Here is a 25,621-nt window from a genome sequence, read left to right as displayed (position 1 = left end):
GCAGCAACAGTCTTCGCTGGGCATCTTTTTATATGCTTATTTACCACCTGTATATCATTGATGAGATGTCTATTCAGATTTTTTTCCCCTTTTTTAAATTGGGCTGTTTCTTATTGTTAAATTTTAAGAATTCTTTTAAGAATTCTTTGTATATTTTGGATATGAATCCTTTATCAGATATGTGTTTCTCAAATATTTTCTCCCAGCTTGTGGCTTGTCTTTTCTTTCTCTTAACAGTGCTTTCACAAAGCAGTTTTTCATTTTAATGAAGTCCAACTTAAGTTTTTCTTTGATGGATTGTGTTTTTGGTGTTGTATCTAAAACTCACTACCAACTCCAAAGTCACCTAGATTTTCTTCTGTGTCATCTTCCTGGAAATTTTATAGTTTTACATTTTCCTTTTAGGTCTGTAATCCATTTTGAGTTAACATTTGTGAAAGTTGAAAGAAAGGTCAGTGTCTAGATCTCTTTCTCTCTCTCTCTCTCTCTCTCTCTCTCTCTCGCATGTGGATGTCCAGTTGTTCCAGCACCATTTGTTGAAAATACTATCTTTATCCATTGAATTGCGTTTGTTCCTCTGTCGAAGATCAGTTCACTATATTTGTGTGGGTCTATTTCTGTGCTCTCTATTCAGTTTCATTGATCGATTTGTCTGTTCTTCTACCACTCCCTCATTATCTTGATTATTGTAACTTTATTACAGTATGTACTGAAGTCAGGCAGCATCAGTCCTCTGATTCATTGGGTTTTTAAAATCTGAATTTCATAATTTCAGTATGTTTCACATGCACATTGCTAATATCTACTTAAAACTCTTATCAAGTATATAGTAGCATATGGCTTACCCTATTTACAGAGGCATAAAGAGCCTACGTAACTGGCTGATCCAACAGGTACCAGAGTCTTGGCTTTTCAGTGCCTGGATGCACTATACTGCACTTTGGTTACCTGTCTCACCTGTCCCTGAGGCGGGAACTCTGTCTGTTGTCTGCAAGTGTAATAAGTATTCTTCACTGCCCATGAATACACTGGGATTCTAATTATTTGGTTTGTCCTTTGTGAGTTTGATTAGCAGAAATAATTTCCCCTGTTTTCAATTGATACTGGGAGACCTGGCACCACTGAGAGTCTGACATACAGAACTGGGTTTGGACCCCAGCCTCTGAGTTCTGCCCCCAACTATCATTTTGAAAAGTTCTGTGGCAGATACTCCTGGTTGGACTCTCTTTTCCCTTGTCTCCTCTTATATTGGCAGAGGCTGGAAATGCTAAATAATCACTTTCCAGACTTATCCAAACCTACTTCATAGGTAGAGGCAATTACAATACGTAGTTCCGGCCAGTGAGATGTAGGCAGAAATCTGTTTGGGACTTGTAAAAAAAATTTGCTTTCTTGGTAAGACGACCAATACTACTCCCTCTCCCCCATTCTTCTTGTTTTGAACATGGATATGATGTTTGGTATCTGGCTGTGAACCTACAAAATAAGTTCTGCTGAAATTTGAAAGATACCTAAAGACCAAAAAACGAAGCATCCACTCCTATAGCAAAATGGTAACAGTTTATTAGGGAATTTACAGATGGGGAAGCTGGTCCTGAGTGGCTACAGGACATTCAGAGTAGCAGTCAAAGGGGATTATATAGGGCAGAACAAGGAAGGCACAGAGCCAAGCTGGGATTTGCAAGATTGTAAACATGTCCCTTTGAAGTTACTGATATGTAGCAGGAATGGTTCTAGTACAGATAGCTATCATGCTTAGGAATGTGCATGCCAGCTTTAAGATGCATTTACGGTGGGGGGGCAGGGGGGCTTTTTGCCTTATCTAGGAATTTATAACTTCTGTAGTTTAAGGACTCACATTTGGTGTTGCAGCAAGCATTTTGTAACTACAGTGAAAAACTAAGGATGCTGGAGCAGAAAAAAAATGGAAATGAATGACGTTGAACAGTTGAACTAATTACATTAACCATGTACTTCAGGACTTCTTGTTATATGAGAAAACTCAACCTCATATGTTTAAGCCACTGCTAGTCAGGGTATGTATCCCTTGCAACTGAAAACAGTCTCCACTAATCTACTGGCTATTCTAATGGGGCCATGTGCCGGTTTGAATGTATTGTGTCCCCCAAATGCCATTATCTTTGTAGTTTCGTGGGGCAGAAGTTTTGGTGTTGGTTGGATTTGCTTGGAGTGTGCCCCACCCAGCTGTGGGCAATGATTTTGATGAAATGTTCCCATGGAGGCATGGCCCCGCCCATTCGGGGGTGGGCCTTGATCAGTGGAGCTGTATAAATGAGCTGACTCAAAGAGAGGAAACTAACGGAGTGCAGCTGGGGGTGATGTTTTGAAGAGGAGCAAGCTTGCTAGAGAGGAGCATCCTGGGAGAAAGCCGTTTTGAGGCCAGAGCTTTGGAGCAGACACCAGCTGCCTTCCTAGCTAGCAGAGGTTTTCCGGACGCCATTGGCCATCCTCCGGTGAAGGTACTCGATTGCTGATGTGTTACCTTGGACGTTTTGTGGCCTTAAGACTGTAACTGTGTAGCGAAATAAACCCCCGTTTTATAAAAGCCTATCCATCTCTGGTGTTTTGCATTCTGCAGCATTAGCAAACTAGAACAGGCCATCATTGTGTAGACACCTTTAGAATTCCTCTTTTGGAAATATTATATGATTCCATACTGGATTGTTGAAATCTTCTCTTGAGCATCTGTAGTAGTAGCAATCTTTGCCTTTTTGTCTGGATTGGGCGGAAATGGAGATGTTTCGTTTAGGAAAGAGAAGACTCAATGGGGACAGGAGAGCTGTATTCACTATCTACCCAGCCCTTTACAGTTTACACAAATATCATCTTATTTAATACACATAACCTATGTTGCTGCAGAGAACAGGGTTGGGACAAATAAGTGGATGTAAGAGCTTTATTATAAGGAAGAACTGCCTAATCATTGGATTCATTCACACAAGGAAACGTGTTACCCTGTGAGAAAGAGAATTTGCTTTCCTTGGCAGCACTGAACAGAAAACTTAGGGTGCAGAGAAAGGAGGAAGATTAGGGTCCCCTCAACTCCAAAATTCCAACTCAAGTTTGGGGAGTAAGATTGGCTAATTGTTTCTTAATTTAGCTAAATAGGGCTTCAGAGGAGGAAAAAGAGGTCAGTAAGAAATGGGGGTGGGAGAGTGACTCCAAGTGGAGGGATCAGTTTGAACACAGGTGCAGTGAGGAGGAAGCACAAAGTGAATTTGGAGACTCTCGATGGACCAGTTGGACTGGAGTGGACAATTTGGGCCCTTGGTGATTTGCGATTTTTGGCGAGTCACTGAACTGTTGTAAGCCATACCAACTGTATCCCTTGGTAAAATGAAGGAACTAACTGAAATCAGTGGGTCTCAGCCTTTTCTCATGGTGACCTAGATTGTATTCCTGAAAGACTTTGCAACCAAAAGTCCTAAAGGAAATGTGAGGTAATACCTGTTTTTTTTTTTAAAGACAATGAATTATTGTATAGTAATAATTACCACAGTACAGAAATAGACCTTTGACCTTTTTTTTAAATACCAAGTTACCTCTTTTTTGAGGTGAAATTCATATGATATAAAACTAACCATTGTAGAGCGTACAATTCAGTGATATTTAGTACATTCACAATGTGGTGAAACCACCACCTCTCTCTAGTTCCAAAACACTCATCACTCCAAAATAAAAAACATACCCGTTAAGAAGTCAGACCCCATTCCTCCCTCCCCCAGCACCTGACAACCACCCGTTTGCTTTCTGTCTCTGTGGACTTACCCATTCTGGATATTTCATATAAACGGAACCATACACTATGTGGCCTTTTGTATCTAGCTTCTTTCACTTAGCATAGATTCATCTACTTTCTAAAAGTTTCATCCACTTTGTAGCATGTATTGGAACTTTGTTTCTTTTTATGGATGAATAATATTCCATTGTATGGATATTCCACATTGTATTTTTCCATTCATCCATTGAGGAACATTTGTGTTTTTTCCACACTTTGGCTATTATGAGCTGTGCTGCTTTGAACATTTGGGTACAAGTATTTGTTTGAACACCTGTTTTCAGTTCTTTTGGGTATATACCAGGAGTGGAATTGCTGGGTCATATGGTAATTCCATGTTTAACTTTTTGAGGAACTGCCAAACTATTTTCCACAACTGCTATACCGTATTGTATTCCCACCAACAATGCACGTGGGTTCCAATTTCTCCATATCCTTGCCAACACTTGTTATTTCCGTTTATTTTATTAGAGCCATAGGCCTTTAACTTTTAAGCAGACCTGGAAACCATTTCAAACATTCAGAAAAGTACAAATAATACTATAACCAGCAAGATAAAAGTGATGTTTACTATTTTGCTATATTTACTTCTAATTTTTTAAAAAAGAAATAAAATGTTACAAATATAGCTGAAGCCCTATCCGCCCCATCCCTTCCTTTTTCTCAGAGGTAACCATTCTCCCCAAATTGCAGTGTATCTTTTCCATTTAAGTTTTTGTACCTTTACTTCATAGATAAGTATGTATAAACATAGGGTATTGTTTTTGTGTTAAACTTTACATAAATATCATACCAAATGTATTATCTTTCAATTTCCTTTTTTCACTGTTACTTTTTTTAAATTCAGTTTTATTGAGATATATTCACATACCATACAATCATCCATGGTGTACAATCAACTGTTCACAGTACCATCATATAGTTGTGCGCTCATCACCCCAGTCTACTTTTGAACATTTTCCTTATACCAGAAAGAATCAGAATAAGAATAAAAAATAAAAATAAAAAAGAACACCCAAATCATCCTCTCATCCCACCCAATTTTTCATTTAGTTTTTGTCCCCATTTATCTACTCATCCATCCATATACTGGATAAAAGGAGTGCGATCCAGTGAATTGCTTAATTCACTGGTTTTCACAATCACATTGTCATCCCTTGTAATCTACATTGCTATACATTGTTATACAGTCGTCTTCAAGAGTCAAGGCTACTGGGTTGGAGTTTGGTAGTTTCAGGTATTTACTTCTAGCTATTTCAATACAACAAAACCTAAAAAGTGTTATCTATATAGTGGGCAAGAATGTCCACCAGAGTTTGTCTGTTAGTAGTATGTCATATTATCAGTTGTATAGTCCTTCACTGAATGAATAAACCACAATTCATCCATCCATTCCACTACAGAATGACAATTGTTTTTTGTTTGTTTGTTGTTCTGTTTTGTTTGCTATCAAAATAGAATTAGTATAGTATCCCTGCCCGTGTCTCATTGTGCAAATATGGAGGACTTCCTCTAGGGCATTAGAAGTAGAATTGCTGGGTTATAAAATGTGTGCATCTTCAATTTTAGGTTGTTAATGCTCCATTTTTCCCAAGAGTCCAATCAGGAGATGAAAAATGACTACTTCTGCGGAGCTGGCTATCAGTTGAGGCATCATTTGACTCTCTTAGGGGAGAAAAGGTAGCTGCATTCATTGCCACAAACCTTATTTGAACCAAATCAGAGAACATTCTACCCAATACAATAATTGTTTCTAGATATCCTAGACAAATCATTCTACCAGAGATGGGGAGCTCACAACCTCCCAAAGCAGCCCAGCTTTATTGGTTAGAAAGTTTTCTCTTAAATTGATGAGAGAGAGAGGGAATATGTGAACACCTCATAGAAAATAATCAATAAATAGTACCCAAAGCTGTAATTCTTATTCTTCTTCCTGTAATCTATTCCCTACCAACAAAGATTAATTCTGGCAACAAATATTAACTGAGGGTCTACTATGTGCTAGGGACTATGCTAGGAGTCACAAAAACATTACCTACCTTTCTCTGACAGTTTTGAAAAGATCCTTGGTGACACTGCCAGCATAGAACAAGAGTTTAAAATGTGAGTTCTGGATTTGAATAATCCGGGCTTTAACTCCATCTGCACCAATTCCTAGCTGTGTCACTGTGAGAGAATTGCATAATTCATTGGTAAATGCTTTTCTATCATGGTAAATGTTCAATAAATGTTAGCTCTCATTCCATTCAGTCAACCCAGTGACCCTAATCAAGTGGGAGCTTGAACCTGAGGAGCTAAGAATATGTGATCTTGAGGCTCTCTTCTGGTCCCAAAGAAATCTAGAGGCACCCACAACATTTTTAGGATAAAGCCATGTCACAAAGCTGAATTCACAAGAGTAGGTTCTTACTCCTCCACCTGGGTAGAAATCACCCATGGGAGTTCACAGACAAGCTCACACTCATAATATGGGAAGAAGATAAAAACAATAAACTCAGGGAGAGATAAATATAAATGCTAAATATGTATATTCAGTCCTTCCTGAGAGTGGGGAGTGTCTTGTTCTCACAGAAGGGACAGGTAGTGTTCAAAAGTCCAGACTCTGGAGTCACACAGATCAAGGTTTGAATCCCAACCTGGTTCCTTATGAACCATATGACCATCCATGGGACTGTGCCTGGTACAGTGCCTGATGCATAACAAATGCTCAATAAAAGCAAATTATTTTTATTATCTGACAAATGGCATCCCACCGGTGAGTAGCAAATTATCCTTTTCAGAGGATATTGGCAATGTCTTCTTTTTCTGATTTGGGGCTCTTCAAGGGTGGGGCCTCGTGTCTCCCTGGTGTCTGCCTCCCTCAGCACCTTCGGAAATTCTCTGGAGAGGAAGGGTGTCTCCTCCATCGGACTTGGGACTCCACAAGGATGGAACTGCCTCTCTTTCTCAGAGAGTGTGAACAGCAGTGCCTTCACCAGTCTCAGATGGATCTTGAGGGTCCCCAGGGTGTGTGTGGCTGGTTTCCTTCCACACCACTCAGTGAAGGATTCCCTTTTGTCCTTTTTTCTAGAGGCCTGGGAGGCAAGAGTCAGGAATGTGCCTCTTCAGCAGGCCCCCAAAGCAGGAAGGAGTAGGCTGAGGATCGGTCTTCTGGGGCCCTGGGACCCCAGACTGAGGGGTTCCGCAATTCTGGGGCTCTGAAGGAGTCCTAAGGCGGCTCTCAGGGGGCTGTGTGGGGCTCTGGCTCCAAGGGGTGAGCGGTCCCAGAAAGGGTCGGAAGAGAGCACTTTACCGGAACGTGGGGTGGGAGGTGCGTCAGGGTAACTAATGGCAACTGGGCAGGGTGAGCCCGCTCCGCAGGAGCTCCTCGACGGAGAAAAACTACGACTCCCAGCACGCCCCGGGGCTCAGCCCGGCTTTCCCTCCCGCTCACTGGCTGCCCCGCCGGCCAGCGGCGAAGCGGATTGGCCGCGGCTGTGCGGGACTCCCCCACTAGCAGGTTAGTAGGCGCCGCCGGCAGGCAGACGTTGACCGGGCGCGGGAGGGGGTGCCTCGCCATTCTGGAAACGACCGAGCGCCGTCTCCGTAGCGTAGCCGCTGGCGGTGAGGCGCGGGGCAGGGGCGGAGACTACGTGGCGCAGGCGCGGTGTCGGGCTTCGCCTGGGTCCCCAGACAGCTGGAGGAGATAAACAGAGGAGGAGGGAGGGGAGTGCGTGTGTGAGAGCGCGCGAGGGAGTGTGAGTGTGTGTGATCGCGGGTGTGAGGCGGTGCGCAGGGGCGGGCGGAGGCGCTGTCCGGCCCCGGCCAGGCGCCGGGCGGGGAGCATGGGAAGGGACTAGAGCTGCCCGGACCCCCAGCCCCCTCCCCGGGATCCGCGCCCGCCCTCCCGGGAGAGGGGCCGGGCCCCCCGGGCGGACATGGGCTCCTGAAGTTACGCCGCCGCTGGTCTGGGGAAGAGGCCTGACAGGTACGGTCGCCACCGCCCCCTGTCCTCCGCGGGTGCCGAGACGGGGACCGGCTCCCGCAGCCCCAGCACATGGGCCGTCCGCTCCGGGCGGGCCCCAGCCCTGCCGGCCTGGGGGCCTGAGCCCGCCCGCCCGCATCAGGGCCACGGGCTATCCCGGGAGGGGGCAGGCCTGGCTGGGGCGGGGACGGAGTGGGCCGGGGGCGGGATGGGGGCGGAGGGCTGGTCGGGATGTGGGTGGACGGACGTGGGAGTCCGAGGAGGCTCTGCCGTGGACGAGGTGGAAGTCGTCCCATCACGGGACTTTTTTTGCGGAGTTTTTGTTTGACATCTGATCTGGCGCGGGTCTCAGGAAGAAGAGGGCAGTGGAAGTGCCAAGAGGGCAAAGTGACTTGACCTGCATTCTCAGTTTCCTTTCTGTGTGTCTGTGTATGCTTGTGTCCAGGCTTCTGGCAGCTGCAGATGCCTTCAGTGGCCCATTCTGGCACCAAAATTGAAGTCTGCCAAGGTGTTTCCACCCGGCGACTGTAGTGCTTGTACAAAGGGCTTCTGTTTGGGAATGGGATTTTCAGAACTCACTTCAAAGGGTAAATAGGAAGTGAGGAGATAGAAGGGAGACTGCCAGCCAGTAGGATTCATTTCTTGTTACTGAAAGCTGCAGTGGGATGCCCCCTCGCCAGCTAGGTTGAATTTGCTTCGTGCCCTCTGGCTCTCCTCTGCAGGTGTACTACCAGGGTCTCTAAAGAAGAGGTATAGGGACTTAAGACCAATTTCTGACAGCCTAATTTGACTGTTTCCCCAAAGTTCCTAACTGCTGTGACTCTTTTAACCTCTTGGGGTAATGGGAGGGCAACTTGAAAGTTTTCCTCACGTTTGTGAGTTTAGAAGCCTGGTAGGGTGGCTGTAGCTTCCTAGTTCTTCCCAAGGATGGGGTGGCTGATCAGGATAAAGTGGTAAAGTCTTCCCTTTAGCAAAGGCTGAAGCAGTGTTCTGACTCAAAAGTGTTATAAAATCCCCATCTAGGGCACAGGTATGTCCAGTGACCAGCACTAGGCTTTTCTGTACCTTAAGGTCCTTTTTGAGTGGCACATCTCTGCCCATAAGGTGAAGGAACTAATAAGGCTGTTTCTGGAATGAGTTCTGGCTTATTCTTCATTGTAATTCTTATATTTTTAAATGGATTTAATTGAATCTTTGCTGTTGAGTATAATAACCAGATCCTCTTTAACAGATCAGGGAGAAATCAGTGGGGCTTCTTTGTGCTGAGTCTAGACTAACAGTGGATTTCTCTGGTGGAGGTTGTTGTATTTCATTGGCAGGCAGGAAACAAACTTTTGCATTAATTCTAGGGTCCTGCTATCTTTCCCTCTTTTGATCTATTTGGGGGCACTTACCTTCAAGTCAAATCTCAATTTGTAGAAGCTGTGCTTTTGAGTCAACCCTGCAGAATAATTGACCAACAATTCACATTTCTGCCTGGAACTTCCTCCCTTTGGGTCACTGAGGGAAAGAGAGAATGTGTTAACATTGATGATTTGCCAGTGTTGAATTTTAGAGATGTCACACAATTGGCAGTTTTTCTAAGGGGAAGAAACTCAGTATTGATTCACTGGATGTCCTGTGTAGGGTATTTTCACAAACCTGGGCTTCAGGATCTGGAAGGGTACAACTGAAGATCTTGAAGCCCACTGCCAAACACCTGGGGATCTATCCTGAGGGACCAACTGCTGGGGAAGACCCAGAACTTTGGCTTGTTCGTGAATTATTTTTGTTTTTATTCTCTCCTTTTAAATTAGGGAATATGGTCCACATGTACAGTCACTGGGTCTCAGAAAGAGAGTAATAGACAATTTGTAATATGGTGGTGATACTTGACTTTTCTCTTGGGTTACTGGTTTAATGATCTGTCCTGTTTCCTTTTTTCTTTCATCCTCACCTTCCCAGGTCCTCCACTACATCTTTAGGCTACCACTGCAGATTGTTGGAACCCTATGCTGTGCTTTCTTATTAGCTATCACCTCTATCACCTCTTCAAAAACCCAATCCCTGGCGTTTGCCATCAGAAGCCGGTTACTTGGTGTTACACTTAATTCTAGCTAATATGCTTTGAGAGATATTTACCAATTGGGATACATCCTAAAAAGTGACTGGCATATACTGAAGGTACTGTGCTAGATGGTATTCTTACTTTATCTAATTTAACCCTTGTGGCTGTCCTATGAGGTAAGAATTATTATCCCTATTATAAAGATAAAGAAACAGGTTCAGAAAGGTTAAGTTAGTTCCCTAAGGTCAAACAGCTAATACCTGGAAGGATGAGAATTCAAATCCAGGTCTGTCTGTGTTGTGATATTGAGTTTCCTCTGGGATTGTGACACATGAGGAAGAATTGAAAGTATCAAAGCTAAGTGCCTAGAGAACACGATACCTCCCTTCAAATACTTGAAGAATTGTCAGGTGGAAAGGAAACTGAACTTTCTCTGTGATTCTGGAAGGCAGCACTAGGATCAAAGGAAGGAAATTCCAAGATGCTAGATTTTGGCTTGATAGGAAGAATTTAGCTTTTTAAAAACAAAATGGGCTGCTTATGAAGAGTGGGTTACCCATCATTGGAGGTATTCAAGAAGAAGCTTTGCAACTTCTTATCAAGGATATGGTAAAGGAGTTCATACTTAGTAGATAATTGGACTAAGTAATCTTTTAGTTTTTTTTTTTTTAACTCTCTAATTGTGTGAAAATAATATCAAACTCCTGTCATTTTTGATCTGTAAAAGACTAACATGTATTGAATAAGTACTATGTGTCAGGCACTTGCTAGATACTTTTCCTATGATATCTCATTTAATCCTCAGAAATTCCCTATGAGGTAGATACTACCATTATTCCCATTTTACAAAAAAAGTTAAGAAATGTGCTGGAGATTACACAGCTAGCAATGGTAAGGCTGAAAAGGAAATCCAGGTCTTTCTGAAATCATAGCCCATGTCTGCTGTGTGACCTATGGTAAGTCATGTGTCCTCTCTGAGTTGTGGTTTCCTCATCTGTTAAATGAAGCTTAAGACAGTACCTGTTTTACAGGAGATTTATGAGGACTAAATGATGTCATGTACGCTTTTCACTAGACCTCAATGATTGTCCCCTGAGAGCCAGGGTTGGGTATAAAGGGGTCCTACTTTATCTTCCACAGGGTGAATTCGGGCCTGACTAAAACCCTGAGAGTTCTGGGGCTCATTCTTTTTGCTATTAGTAATAGCTGCCAACTCTTCAAAGAGCTTTGTGGCATTAGTGACTAATACCTTAAAAATTTGAGGCCTAAATAAGGGAGGATGCGGCCAACAGGTTGGAATATAGGAGGCAATGTCGAAGCCCTGTGCAAGGGAAATTCTTACCCCCCTCTTGTAAAGTCAGATTCAAGGGTCACCGTTCACATTTTTATTTTAAATGTCTTTTTGGGATGGACAAAGTCACAACTGTTAGAGCAGTGACAGAGTTAGATGCCAAGAATAATGACCCTTAATCCTCCCTGTAGCCATCTGGGAAGGTATTAACCCCATTTCCTTGGGGATCAGGGATGAGTTAGGGGGGAAGAGCAGGACTGGACCTTGCCCAGGAAGCTATCTAGGGGCTCTCCAGAGGCAGTGTTAAGATCAGGACATGGGTAAAATTTTGCCCTTCATTATCCCTAGATTCCATTTTCAGAAAGCATTAAACTGCTGATCCCTGAATCTAAATGGGAGCAGGTCATTTCTGGTCAGGACGCTTTGTCAGTTGTGGGGAGTATTTGGGTGCCAGTGGCTTACCTGGCTCTCTCTTGAGTCAAACAGTTGTATGCAACACGGCTGCAAATGAGTTAGAAAGGAAGCATTTCCAAATTGATTGGCTTAGTTTCCCTTGGCCTTTTTGCCAGGAGTAGGGTTAGAGAGTGAAATTGCAAAGGCTCCTCTATGAGCGGTAGTTTGAATTGCAGCAGGATTCAGAAAGACATCAAGTTAAACGCAAAATCCAAGGCAGTGGATGCTCGAATACAGTGATAGAGGACAGCATTATAAAAATATGTTCCCTTTCACAACCTTAAGGTAGTTGTGGGCTAAACCAAAGTTCTGAAAACATCAAGGAAAATTTTTCAAAAGTTCAAATGGCAACACAGGGCCCCTTTGGGCAGAAGAGATGTTAGGGTGAGTTTTCATCCATTCTGTCCCAGAAAGTGAAGCATTTCTTAGGATGGACTTCCACAGAGAACAATTCAGTCGGCCCCAAATGGGATCATTTGTGCTAGAAGCCTCAAATGTGGCAAAGAACTTTTCCAAAGATGCCTTGCTGATGACAGTGTAGTTGTCCTTCCAGACGCACTTTTCCCAGATGCTGTCCCTGGGCCAACTTAGTCCATGACTCTGAGATGACACTTTAAATTGGTGTTTGAGACCGACAGAGTCAAGCTGATTTTGATTCCTTAGTTTAACCCTAGGAAAGGTAAGAGACAAAGTTTATTTTAGGCAAGACTATTGTTCATGTTCTGATTGAAGATAGTAACCATTTTTTAGTGGCCAAAGGGCTTTAGTTCTGGAGTCAGACTAGGTTGACTCTCCATTTAATAACTGTGTTACTTTAGGCAAATTAATTTCTCTGTGCCTTAGACCCTTTGCCTGTAAAAAGAGGATAATGTTAGTATCTGTCTCATAGGGTCATTGTGAGCAGCCCGTAAGATAACACTTGTAAAATTAAATGTTACTATTTACCAGAGTCAAGCCAGGCATTTTACGCATATAGCTCTTCCATTCTTCACCACTCTGCAAAGTAGTAGGTATTATCTTCCCTGTTTTACAGATTTGGAAACTGAGTTTTAGAAATATTAAATCACACAGAAAACAGATGGGCAGTCTGGGATTTGAACCTTAGGTCTGTCAAACTCCACAGCCCAAATATTTTCATTTTATTATGCTACTTCCAATGAACTGTATGTGTTGGAAGTGCAACTCAGTCCTCATTTCGTTGCATTTTATTCTTTTCTATAGGAGTGCTCAGTAGGAAAGCCACTACAGAGTGAAAGGAAACTTGCATACATCTTTTGCATAATTCAGAATGTTGAAAGGGGGTCATTTGTTATCTGGCTGGGGGCACCTCCCTGCAGTGGAAGTCAGCGAGTCCAGAGAAAAGAGAATACAGAAGACTTGGGCTCCAGCTCCACTTACTATTAACTAGCAGTATGTTAGTAGGATATTGGCACTGGAGGGGGTTTTGTGGCCCTTCAGAGTCTACCTCTCATTTTACAGATGGGGAAATAGGTTGAGAAGGCAAAATGGCTTGCTCAGGATTATATAGCCAGTCAGAGGCAGAACCTGGGCTGGGGTACAAGACCCTAGATCCCAGTCCAGTGTTTCTCAGTATGACATAGCACTGTGCTTCAGTTCTCTCTTGTTAAATGAGGATATTAGCTTTCTAGCTTCCTCACAGGATTATTGCGAAGTTCAAATTAAAAAAACATGTACAAAAGCTGTTTGGTAGCTATAAAACACTGTACATTTGCAAGGTAGTCATGTTATTATTTACTCAGCAACTATTTATTGGCACCTGCTAAGGTCACATTACACCTGAGAACTAGGGAGATTGGTAGGTGAGTCAGATGAGGAGCTCACCCTCAGGAGGCTTTTAGTCTTTTGAGGAAGAGAAGCCGCATAAATATTACTGCTCAAGGTAGAAAACAGGTAAAGAAAAGGATGACAACTGAATTTTCTTTTCCTAAGTTGTGATTTTAAGGTAGAAAAAAGAAGAAAGATTTTAGGGACTTTTTTCTTTTTAATTGAGATAAAATTTACATACCATAAAATCTACCCTTTTAAAGTGTACAGATTCAGTGGTTTTTAATATATTCACAAAGTTGTGCCACTACTACCACTATCTAATTCCAGAACATTTTCATCACCCCAAAAAGAAACCCCATACTCTTTAGCTATCACTCTGCGATGATCCTATGCCCTTCCTCAGCCCTCGGAAACCGCTAATCTTCTTTCTGTCTTGTAGATCTGTCTATTCCGGACATTTCGTATAAATGGAACCATAGAATATGTGGTCTTTTGTGACTGGCTTCTTTCAATAGCATAATATTTTTAAAGTTCATGCGTGTTTATAGCCTCTATCAGAACTTCATTCTTTTATTTTTTTTATTAGAGGAGTTGTAGGTTTGCAGAAAAATGCAAAAAGGACAGTGTTCCCACATACCCCCCACACACATAGTTTCTCTATTAACATTTTGCATTAGTGTGGTCCCTGTGATATAATCGATGAAACATTGTTATTATATTTATATTATTAACTTTGGTCTATAATTTACATTAGGGTTTACTCTTTGTATAGTCTGGTAACATATATACAACCTAAATTTAACATTTTAGCCACTACAAGTATACCATTCAGTGGTGTTAATTACATAATACTTGTATGTATGTACCGTGTTTTGTTTGTCCATTCATCTGTTGATGGATATTTGGGTTGTTTCCACTTTTTGGCTATTGTGAATAGTGCTGCTATGAACATTGCTGTACAAGTATTGTACTTAGTAAGCATTTAGGTGTCTCAGTTATCCTGTTTAATCCTCACAACAACCCTATGAAGAGTCTACTTTGGGTATTTCTGAGACTTTCTCTTGGAGATTGCATGCCCTTAGCTTTACAACTTATGCCTTTCTTGTTTTATTTACTCTCAGCCATTTGGGGGCACATGCATCTCAATAATCAGACTTTTCTAAAGTTGAAGTAAAATAAAACTGGGGGTACAGTCTTATGACAGCCTAAGGAAAATATTCTCAGATTTTTCATGTTTACTGAATTTTTGTATTTTTGATAGTGAAAATTTTAAAAATAAATATGGTGACTCAAGTAACAAAATTGTCTCCATGTAACAGATGAAGAACTAACCAGTGTTTCTTGAACACTTACCATATGCTGAGTGATTTACAGTGTATTAGCTCATTTAATGCCTGATAGTCATATGAGATGGATATTATTACATATGCCTACTGCAGAGATGACAAAAACCAGGCACTTAAAGAAGGTAAGTAATTTTGCCCAAGAACATATAGCCTAGTTAGTAGAGCTAGATTCAAATTCAAGTTTCTTTCAGTCCAGAGGTCCTAACTACTATTTCTACATTATTTATAAAAATAATAAATATTTACTGTTGAAAATTTGGAAAATACAGATGAATAGAAAGAAACAAAATAAAATAACCTGTGGTCCTACCATAGAGATGACCACTGGATAACATTTTGCTGCATATCTTTCTAGTCATATCATCATAGATATGTACACCTTCTGGTTTGTCTCCCAGCCCCTCCTTCCCCCAGACTGGGATCCGTCTTAAATCTGATTTGTTAACCATACATAGTGAATGGTTTTCTATTTCATTAATCAGTCTTCTATGTTTTAATGACTTTATAATAGAAAAGAAAGATTAGAAGCAAACTTTATTAGGAAGAACTCCAAATATATACAAAGTAAGCAGAATAGTATAATAATAATGAACCCCCATGCACCCATCCTCCCATTTCAGCAACTGTCAACATTGTGCCATTCTTGTTACCTACACCAGTTCCCACTGCTTACCCCCACACCATTTTTTTTTTTTTTAGGTAAAATTTACATTCACTGAGGTGCACAAGTCTTGTTTGTGCAGTTTTAACAAATGAATATACCTCAAGGAACCCATATACCTATCAAGATATAGAACCTTCCTATCTCTCTAGAAAGTTCTTGTGTCCTTACTTTGTCAATCCCCAAGCCTCCTGGCAACACTGTTCTGATTTTTTTTTTTTCACTGTAGTTTTGCCTGCATGTCTGGCTTCTGTCACTCAGCATAATGTCTGAGATTCATCCATGCTGTGTCAATACTTCCTTCATTTTTTGTTTTCTTTACATAAAGCTTTCTTGGGATATAATCCACATATCATACAATTTGCCCATTTAAAGCGTGAAATTCAGTGGTTTTTAGTATACTCGCAGATATGTACAACCATCACCACAGTCCATTTTAGAACATTTTCATCACCTCAAAAAGAAACCTGAACCACAATGAGATACCACTTTACACCCACTAGGATGTGGGTGTAAAACACACACACACAACAAAAAGCAAAAACAAAAATGGAAAATAGGAAGTCTGGAAGAAGATGTGGAGAAATTGGAACTGTTGTGCATTGCTCATGGGAATGTAAAATGGTATAGCTGCTGTGAGAAGCAGTTTGGCAGTTCCTCAGAAAGTTAATTTTACTTGTAGGTATATACCTCCAGAGAATTGAAAACAGATAATCAAACAAATACCTGTACACGAATGTTCATAACAGCACTATCCATAATAGCCAAAATATGGAAACAGCCGAAATGTCCATTCCTTCAATGGATGAATCAAAGGAATATTTTTTAGCCACCACAAGCAACAAAACACTGATACATGCTGCAAAGTGGATGAACCTTGAAAACATCTTGCTATGCTAAAGAAGCTAGACAAGAAAGGCCCCAAATTGTATGATTCCATTTATATGAAATATCTAGAATAGGTATATCCATAGAGGCAGAAAGGAAATTGGCGGTTGCCAAGTGCTGGGGTCGGGAGGGTTGCAGAGTGACTGCTTAATGGATAATGGAGTTTTACTTTGGAGTGAAGAAACTGTTTTAGAACTAGATAGAGGTGGTAGTTTCACATCATTGTGAATATACCAAATACTACTGAACTGTACACTTTAAAATGGTTAATTTTATGTTGAGTGAATTTCACCTCAAAAAAAAAAGTACTCCATCTCATTTACTAATACCCCTTTCCCCTCATCCCCACCAGCCCTAAGCAAATGCTAATCTGCTTTCTGTTTCTATAGACTTGCCTATTCTGGACATTTCATATGAATGTAATCAAACAATATGTGATCTTTTGTGACTGGCTTCTTTCACTTGGCTTAATGTTTTCAAAGTTCATCCCATGTTGTCACATCAGTACTTAATTCCCTTTTCTGGCCAAATAGCATTCCATTGTATGGATAGATCTCATTTTGTTTATCCATTCATCAGTTGATGGATTTGGGGGTTGTTTCCACATTTTGCCTATTGCGGATAATGATGCTAAAAGCTTTCATGTAAAAGTTGTTGTGCGGAGTCTCTTTGTTTTTAATAGCCACTTTTTTCCTCCTGAATTTGTGTTTCAAAGCTGGCAAAGGTGATAAAGGTATCCTGCACCACCGTGTGCCCCAGCATCCTGCACTGGAATGCCCAAGGCCAGCTCTGCCTCTCTGGGAGGGAGGTGAGAGAGAGATGTTGTAACCCCTGCCACTCACTAAGCATATATGGAACAGGAGTTATCAGGTCTTGGTAGAGTTCAGTTTTGACTAACATTTGTTGAATACCTAGTATGATCCAGGTACTATTTTGTACTTTGATATTTATGTTATTATTTATGCCTCACAACAACTCATTACCATTCCTATTTTACAAATGAAGAAATTGAAACTCAGAAAAGTTAAGTAACTTGCCCAAAAAGTACTAGTTTGGCAGAATAACAAGGCTGGAATTCAGGCCCAAGTGCCTGTCTTAATTCTGTTTCTCTTTCTGCTACATTATTCAGAGCCCAAACAAGGACAATGGGTAGTTCCTCATGTTTGTTTGGATGTTACCATTCAAGCCTTGGTTCCAGATGAGTACCTTTGCGTACTCATTGTACTCATTGTTCTAATGCTTCTTAACATTAGGTTGTCATGTTACTGGTACCCTTTATATTGTAAAATAAACTGTTTCTCCCAAGTCAAGCTGCTAATTTAATTTTATTTTATTACTAGCTTCCTGTACGATAAAATATGCCCATAGAAGAAAGTTTCTCGGTAGTCTGGGTTAAAAGTTGGTGCAAGGAATAAGGAAATAATTGAAACTATGGTACTGTAACTCATAACATTTTTGGAAATTTCCTATAAAACTACTTGTTAAATCATACTTTGAAAGATATTACCTTTTTGCACGTTATATTTCACAATAAGGAAGTAACTAAAACTGTGGAACTGTGACCTGTAACATTCTTTGAAATTTGCTCTCTAACTACTTGTTAAATTGCACTTGGAAAGTTATCACTTCTATGTATATTTGTTGTATTCTACAATAAAACATAAGATTTTAAAAAAAAGTTGGCGGAAGGGATGGGGTAACGTGATGGCATGCTAGGCATTTTAGAGCTCCAGGAATTGAATACCTTTTGGGAAGTGTAACATTGGCGTAGCAGCTCATTTTTCCTATATAGCATTCTGTTGTATGTTTTCTCTGTGCCTTAGGTGTTTTCATATCTCATATTCCTGGCTCCCAAGAATCAGCATCCTTCTTCCTCCTTTTCATTAAGAGCTGGCTTTCAGTCTCCTAAATTATAGTAGGTGCCATCTTTAAACCTTTATAGTCTAGTTAGAGAAAGTTATTGAGCATTCCTGCTCTGCAAACAAATTAGCCCTCAATTTTATTAGTGTTTTAACTTTGAATATTAGTGTATATTTAACTGTGCACTTCTTAGAATGAAGAATACACTGTCAAAGTTGCTTGTGATCTGTTAAAGGCTCCATTTTCCATTGATGCTTTCCAAGTGTTCTTTCTTGCTTTATTTTCATGTTTACTTTGTTTCCCCAACCATTATTTTTGTGTTTAGAGGATCTAAGATGTGTGAATAAACAAGTAAAAACAAGATTTGACTTATTCTTTCTGAATTTTCTATCCTACCTTTTCATTTTGGTCATCCAGTTAAATTACCCTCTTTCAGTCCCTCTGTGGTGCTCTCATTACAATAGCCTTGGTGCGACTGGTATTTAGTTAATGATAACTATTTTCTGTGCTCTTGAAGGGGGGAAGTGTTTGTGTTTGGCTTGATCTCTGCTTTTAAAGTCTAGCACAGTGTTATTTTATTTGTTTGTTTATTTTTTCGATAAAATTAATTTTTAAAAAAGTCTAGCAGTGCATAATAGGCATTGAAAATTTTATTTTACGAACTCTTGAGGTCATTTATTTCAGCTTTTTTTTGCCTCTGGACAGAACTGAACATTATACAGTTTGTATGCTGCACCAGAGATAGAAATCCCCTTGTAGTCTTTTCTAGTGTTTGGTCAAATATATAACTTCTTTGTGTCAATTCCAAATCTTTCTTTGATAGTTTTTCGTATTGATGAGTTCTTTACTCTAGAATTGACTAGCTCAGAGCCCTCCTTAAAAAAATACTTTTAAAATTTGATCATGATTAAATCTCCTCATCCTTCTTCAAATAACTATTGATCTATTGATCTGAATTTTCATGTTTGAGAGACTTTTGCACTGAAGTATGGAACAGGTTATGCCCCTTGGTAGAGTTGAGGGTGTTTCCCTCCTGATGTGAACCTTTTAAGTAGTATCTCCTTAGAAGTGTTTCCAGTTATGCTTATCTGCTTGTAAAAGTTTGTGGAAAGTCACTGCATCCTTGTTTCTTTGAGAGGGGAGAAGGTGGAGCCAAGCACCAGGATGAGCTGTCTGCCAGTGTGCTATCATTTCTTCTCAGAATGGGAGCAAAATTGTTCATCAGAGTACTAACTGTGCAACTGGTATGTTAAATTTCTTTTTGTTTTTGTTTTTTTTTAAAAAAAAAAACACTGCCTACTAGTTTGATATTTGATGCTGTTTTAAATCCCAAGTTCCATTTTACCATTTACATGAATTGCATTAGTTTTTTATTCGTCTGTTTGTTTTTTTTCCTCCTCATGTTCCTTTTAGGATTTCCAAGCAGCACATCAGTCTTAGCTAACCCTCCTTGCCTTTGATTCTGAACTCACTTTATATAGGTTCTGTTTCATCTCTGTATTCCCCGTGTTTTGCACAGCGCTTGAAACCTAGTAAATTCTCTAGTAAATTTACCTAGTAAATACAGTTACCATTTTAAGAAAATCAGTGAAGAAATAGTGGCAATTTAGTTGGCTCTTTTCTTCAAGTGAGTCTCATAGTGATTGTTACTCTGGAAATTCAGTGGTTACATAGTAACTCATAGTTAAGAGTGTGGTCTTTGGAATCAAACAGCTCTGGGTTTGAATCTCTGCTCTAACTCTAGTTTATCAACTGTGGCACTGGGAAAATTGCTTCATGTCCCTGAATGTTTCCTCATCTATATAATGAGAATGATAATAACTTTTACCATATAAACTCTTTTTTACATTTTTAAAATTATAAAATATATATAACATAAAATTTGCCATTTTAACAATTTTTAAGTGTACAATTCAGTGGCATTAATTACATTCACAAAGTTGTACAACTGTCTCTACTATCTATTTCCAAAATTTTTTTCATTTCGTTAAACAAACTCTGATCCATTAAGCAATAAATCCTCATTCCTCTTCTACCCAGGCCCTGGTAACCACTGATCTACATTCTAATGTCTCTGAATATTCTTATTGAGATATCTATATAAGTGGAATCATAAAGGATTTATCTTTTGTGGTCTGGCTATTTCATTTAGCATGTTTTCAAGGTTCATCCATATTGTAGTATGTACAGAACTTCATTTTTTACGGTTGAATAATAGTCCATTATATAGATACGTACCACATTTGTTTATCCCATTCATCTGTTTTTGGACACTTAGGTTTTTTCCACTTTTAGCTATTGTGAATATTGCTGCCGTGAATATTGCTGCCATGGCATACAGTATTTGAGTCCCTGTATCAATTCTTTGGAATAGGATTGCTGGTTCATATGATAATTCTGTGTTTAACCTTTTCAGGAATTGTCGCATTGTTTTCCACAGTGGCTATGCCATTGTACATTCCAACCAACAATATACAAGGGTTTCCAATTTCTCCACATACTTGCCAACTCTTGTTATTTTCTGTTTCTTTGATTACAGCATTTGAATGGGTGTAAAATGGTATGTCATTGTGGTTTTGATTTACATTTCCCTAATGACTAATGATGCTGAGCATCTTTTCATGTGCTTATTGGCAATTCGTATTTCTTCTTTGGAGAAATATCTATCAAGTCCTTTGCCCATTAAAAAAAAAAAAAACTTTTTATTGTTGTAACAAATGCACAATTCAGAATTATCCATTTTAATCACTTTCAATTGTACAATTCAGTAGTGTTAATTACATTCATAATATTATGCTACCATCACCAGTTTCCATTATTCCAACTCTTTCATATCTCAAGCAGAAACTCTGCATTGCACCCATTAAGCAATAATTCCCTCTTCCCATCCCACCCCTCTGGCCTCCGGTAACCTAAAAACTACTATCTGTTTCTGTGAGTTTTGCTTCTTCTAGGTATTTCATGTAAGTGAGTATGTGTCCTTTCGTGTCTGGCTTATTTCACCCAACATGATGTCTTCAAGGTTTGTCCATGCTGTAGCATGCATTGGAACTTCATTCCTTTTTATGGCTGAATGATATTCCATTGTGTGTATGTACCACATTTTGTTTATCCATTCATCTATTGGTGGACACTTGGATTGTTTCCATCTCTGGCTATTGTGAACAATACTGTTACAAACATTGGTGTACAAATATCTATTCAGGTCCTTGCTCTCAATTCTTTTGTGTATATACCTAGAAGTGAGGTTTCTAGGCCATAAGAGAATTCTATTTTCAACTTTCTGAGGACCTGCCACACTGATTTCCATAGTGGCTGAATCATTTTGCAATGCCAGCAGCAATGTATAAGGATTCCTATTGCTCCACATCCTTGTCAACACTTATTATTTCTGTTTTTTTTTTTTCCATAATAGTCATCCATGTGGGTGTGGAGTGGTATCTCACTGTGTTTTGATTTGCTTTTCCCTGATGACCAATGATGTTTAACATCTTTTCATGTGCTTATTCACCATTTGTATATTGTCTTTGGAGAAATGTCTAATCGAGTCCTTTACCCATTTTTTAATTGGGTTATTTGTCTTTTTTTTGTTGAGTTGTAGCAGCTCTTTTTATATTCTGGATATTAAACCCTTTTCAAATTTGTGATTTGTAAATAATTTCTCCTATTCCTTGGGTTGTCTTTTCATTTTCTTAATAGTGTCCTTTGGACAAAAGTTTTTAATTTTGATAGGGTCCAGTTTACCTCTTTTTCCTTTTGTTGCCTTTGTTTTTGGTGTTGTGTTTAAGAAATTGTTGTCAAATCCAGCGAAATGAAGATTTGCCCCCATATTTTATTCTAAGAGTTTTATAGTTTTAGTTCTTAAATTTAAATCTTTGATCCATTTGGAGTTAATATTTATATGTTATGAGGTAGGGGTCCGCCTTCATTCTTTTGGACATGAATATCCAGTTTTCCTTGCACCATTTGAAGACTATTTTCCCCCATTGAATGTTCTTGGCACTCTTGTTGAAGATCAATTGACCGTAGATGTGAGGGTTTATTTCTAGGCTATTAATTTTATTCCATTCTATCCTATGCTAAAACCAGACTGTTTTGACTATGGTAGCTTTGTAGAAAGTGTGCGTTTTCCAACTTCGTTCTTCTTTTTCAAGACTATTTTGGTTATTCTGGGTCCCTTGAAATTCCATATGAATTTCAGGATGGAAGTTTCCATTTCTGCCAAAAACGCTGTTGGAATTTTAATAGGGATTGCATTGAATCTGTATGTTGCTTTAGGTAGTATTTCCATCTTAACAATATTAAGACTTCCAATCCATGAACATAGGTTGTCTTTATTTAGAGTTTCTCTTTAATTTCTTTCAGCAATGTTTTGTAGTTTTCAGTATACAAGTCTTATGTCTCCTTGTTTAAATTTATTTCTAAGTATCTTAGTATCTTATTCTTTTTGATGCTATTGTAAATGGAATTGTTTTCTGAATTTCCTTTTCAGATTGTTGGGTTTTTTGGGTTTTGTTTGTTTGTTTGTTTGTTTGTTTTTGCTAGTGTATAGAATATATGATTTTTATGAGTGGATTTTGCATCTGCAACTTTGCTGAATTTATTTAATAGTTCTAACGCTTTTTGTGGATTCTTTTGGGGTTCCTGGATATAAGATAATGTCATCTGTGAATAAAGATAATTTTACTTCTTCCTTTACAATTTGGATGCCTTTTATTTCTCTTTCTTGCCTAATTCTCTTGCTAGAACATCCAGTACAGTGCTGAATAGAAATGGCAAAAGTGGGCATCCTTGTCTTATTCCTGACTGTAGGGGAAAAGTTCTCAATTTTTCACCATTGAGTATGATTATGTAAGCTTTCAAACTACTCTTCCTTAGGGTGTTAGCACTAGGTGTCCCCAGAAGAGTCCTACCCCAGTTCTTTGCTTCCTCTTGTCATTCATGTTTTAGCTTAAATGTCATCTTCTCAGAGAGTCCCTCTGCATCAGACAAGATTCATTGTTGTAAGCAACAGAAACCAACTCTGGCTGATTATTGAAAGAATATTAAGGAAACTCACAAAACATCTAGGAAGGTCACAGAGCCAGGCTTAAAATATGGGCTGGAACAAGAGAAACTGGGCAGTAGCCAGAATCACAGCCAAAATCATTCACAGTCCATTGAGGACACTACTGCCACCACCATTTACACAGCTTACGCCACTACCAACAGCTGCACTGGACCTTCATGGCCACTATAACCACTCCTTGCTGTCACTGTGGATTATCCATGGTCCTCTAATTCTGTAACACCAGATCCCAGTTCAAGGTCTGGAGCCAGTGTGTCTGGTTGCCATAGCCTGGGCCATGTGTGCACACTCTAGCTACAAGGGAGCCTCAGAAAGAAAATCTCAATCTCCAGTATTCTTACCTCATAGTGGGAGGGGCTCTGCCTCCCACCAGACTCAAAAGATGGGGAATTTCCAAAATATGGAAAGAGGCTCAAATGCTGGGCAGCAGAAAACTCTACAAATCCACTGTATCTTTGACCTCAAGTCTAAAAGTTGCTCTCCAGTCTCACATCAACTTGTTTTATTTTCATCATAGCACTTTTCACTACTGGATATTTTATTTGTATTATTATTATTATCTGTACCCTCCTACTAGAGTTTAAGCACTATGAGAGCAAGAACCTTGCCTTTTGTTTACTGCTGTATCTCCTGGCCTGTAACATACTTGACATGTACAAAGAGCTTCTGTTTCTCATTTGTGGGATGGATGGATGGATGGGTGGGTGGACAAGTGAGTGAATATATATATATATATAGCACTTGCACAATGCCTGGCACATAGTAAGTGCATAATTTTTGGCAAATTAATATCTCTTAGCAGATAATAACATTTATATTCTTTTCAAAATAAAATTAAAGAAAAAACTTTTCACTTATATTATTTCATTTGACTTTCACAGCAGTCCTCCAAGGAGAAGGGTATTGGGGTTAAGGAATGAGCCTTTTTTTGGGTGCAGTATACATGGCCCTTTCTGTGTTTGTTCTAATGCTTCCTTTGGCTCTGAGTCACTGAAATGAATGCCTATTTGGAGAGACAAATTCATATTTTTAATTTGAAGGCCAGAGGCCATCACAGAACTGTAGTTTTCAGCTGGCATCCATGGATGTTCTTGGTACATGCAGGGTTTGTGACTCTAAATAGTGCTACGATAGACATACCAGCAACTTCCACATCTTTCTGGTAATGCTTACTAAGATATGATGCTGGTGACTTCCAAATTTTAAGGGAAGGTTCTTGCCCGTTTAAGAACTTGTGATCCCAAAATAGATCATGAAGATGTTAGCCCCAAAGATCCAAGGCTAAATGGGAACATCTAATCATCCTTCAAGTTAGTTTTTTATTGTGCTAACATATATATAATGAAATTTGCCATTTTAACCATTTTTAAGTGTACAATTCAGTGGCATTAATTATGCCTGCAGTATTGTGCTACCATCACCACCATCCATTACCAAAACTTGTTCATCATTCAAAACAAACTCTGCATCCATTAAGCAATAACTCCCCATTCCCCTTCCCCCAGCCTCTAGTAACCTCTAATCTACTTTCTCTATGTATTTTTTTAGCCAGCAGATTTTTATTGTCTTACTCTGGGCCTAGCACTAAAGGAAAAAATATATATCTGCAATAACATAGTGTTAAGATATAGAGTTCCCTTTGTGGTTAAATGCCAAGGGAAAGGAAAGGATTTACTCACAGATCAGGTGGTGAAGGTATGACTTCAGGGGGTTACACTAGGAAGCTGCAGAGAGGCTGGCTGGAGGGAAGCCAGGGCCAGGAGATGCATAAGCAGCCTCAGGAGGTCAGGCTGGCTGGGGCTGGGGGGGTTTGGCAGGGATGCCTGGTAGGCCCTGATAGCACATGGAAAAGAAAGACTAGACCTCCTGTGTGACTCTGGAGGTAGAACCTGGACCAAAAGGTAGAAATAATAGGAAGAACTTCCTTTAAAAAACCTGGTTTGGGTTTTTTTTTTTTAATTGCAAAATTAATGTGTTTTTATAGAAATATTTTGAAAACATCAATAAGAAGGGAAAAAATTAGCCATGCTATTACCATAAGACAGTTTTTTTTTCCCCCACTGGAGGAAGCAGCTTTTATTGATGGGCTGTCTCTACAAACCAAAAAGGTTGTACTACATACCCACTTTCAGTTACCCCCATCCCTCCAGGAAAAAGACAGCTATTATTAATATTTTGTATACTTCCTTTTTAAAAATATAGCGGTGATAATGGTGTTTATTGAGTAAGCTGTGTAAAATATTATATAAACATTCTGATATGACATAAGCATTTATCCTTCATAATTAGCTTTTCTAATGTCTACATAATATAAGGCTGTATATGAACCATTCTTCTATTATTAGCAACTTGAGTGGCTTTATTTATTTATTTTGGCTATTTTGAAATATGTGATGAATATGTTTTGGTAGAAAGCTATTTATTTCTTGTATTTTGAATTTCTTATAAATTCTCAG

At 39.6% G+C, this 25,621-nt stretch overlaps 1 protein-coding gene across 3 annotated transcripts in view; it reads left to right on the top strand.

Annotated features, from left to right (window-relative positions):
- The first annotated feature begins 7,494 nt into the window (after positions 1-7,494).
- Positions 7,495-25,621, top strand: part of WDTC1 (WD and tetratricopeptide repeats 1) — an 87,534-nt gene continuing 69,407 nt past the window's right edge. Inside the window, exon 1 of one of the 3 annotated variants that reach the window (XM_037828041.1) lies at positions 7,495-7,766. The gene's annotated coding sequence lies outside the window, so the exon portion shown is untranslated. Of the gene's footprint in view, positions 7,767-19,321; positions 19,342-25,621 lie in introns of those variants that run through there. The other 2 variants (XM_037828040.1, XM_037828039.1) reach the window with 2 other exon arrangements.

This window comes from Choloepus didactylus, chromosome 2 (assembly GCF_015220235.1).
Source record: "Choloepus didactylus isolate mChoDid1 chromosome 2, mChoDid1.pri, whole genome shotgun sequence".
In the NCBI taxonomy this organism is placed as follows: Eukaryota; Metazoa; Chordata; class Mammalia; order Pilosa; family Megalonychidae; genus Choloepus; species Choloepus didactylus.
The sequence above is the reverse complement of the archived record's forward strand: the minus strand, read 5'-3'. Positions and strand labels throughout refer to the sequence as shown.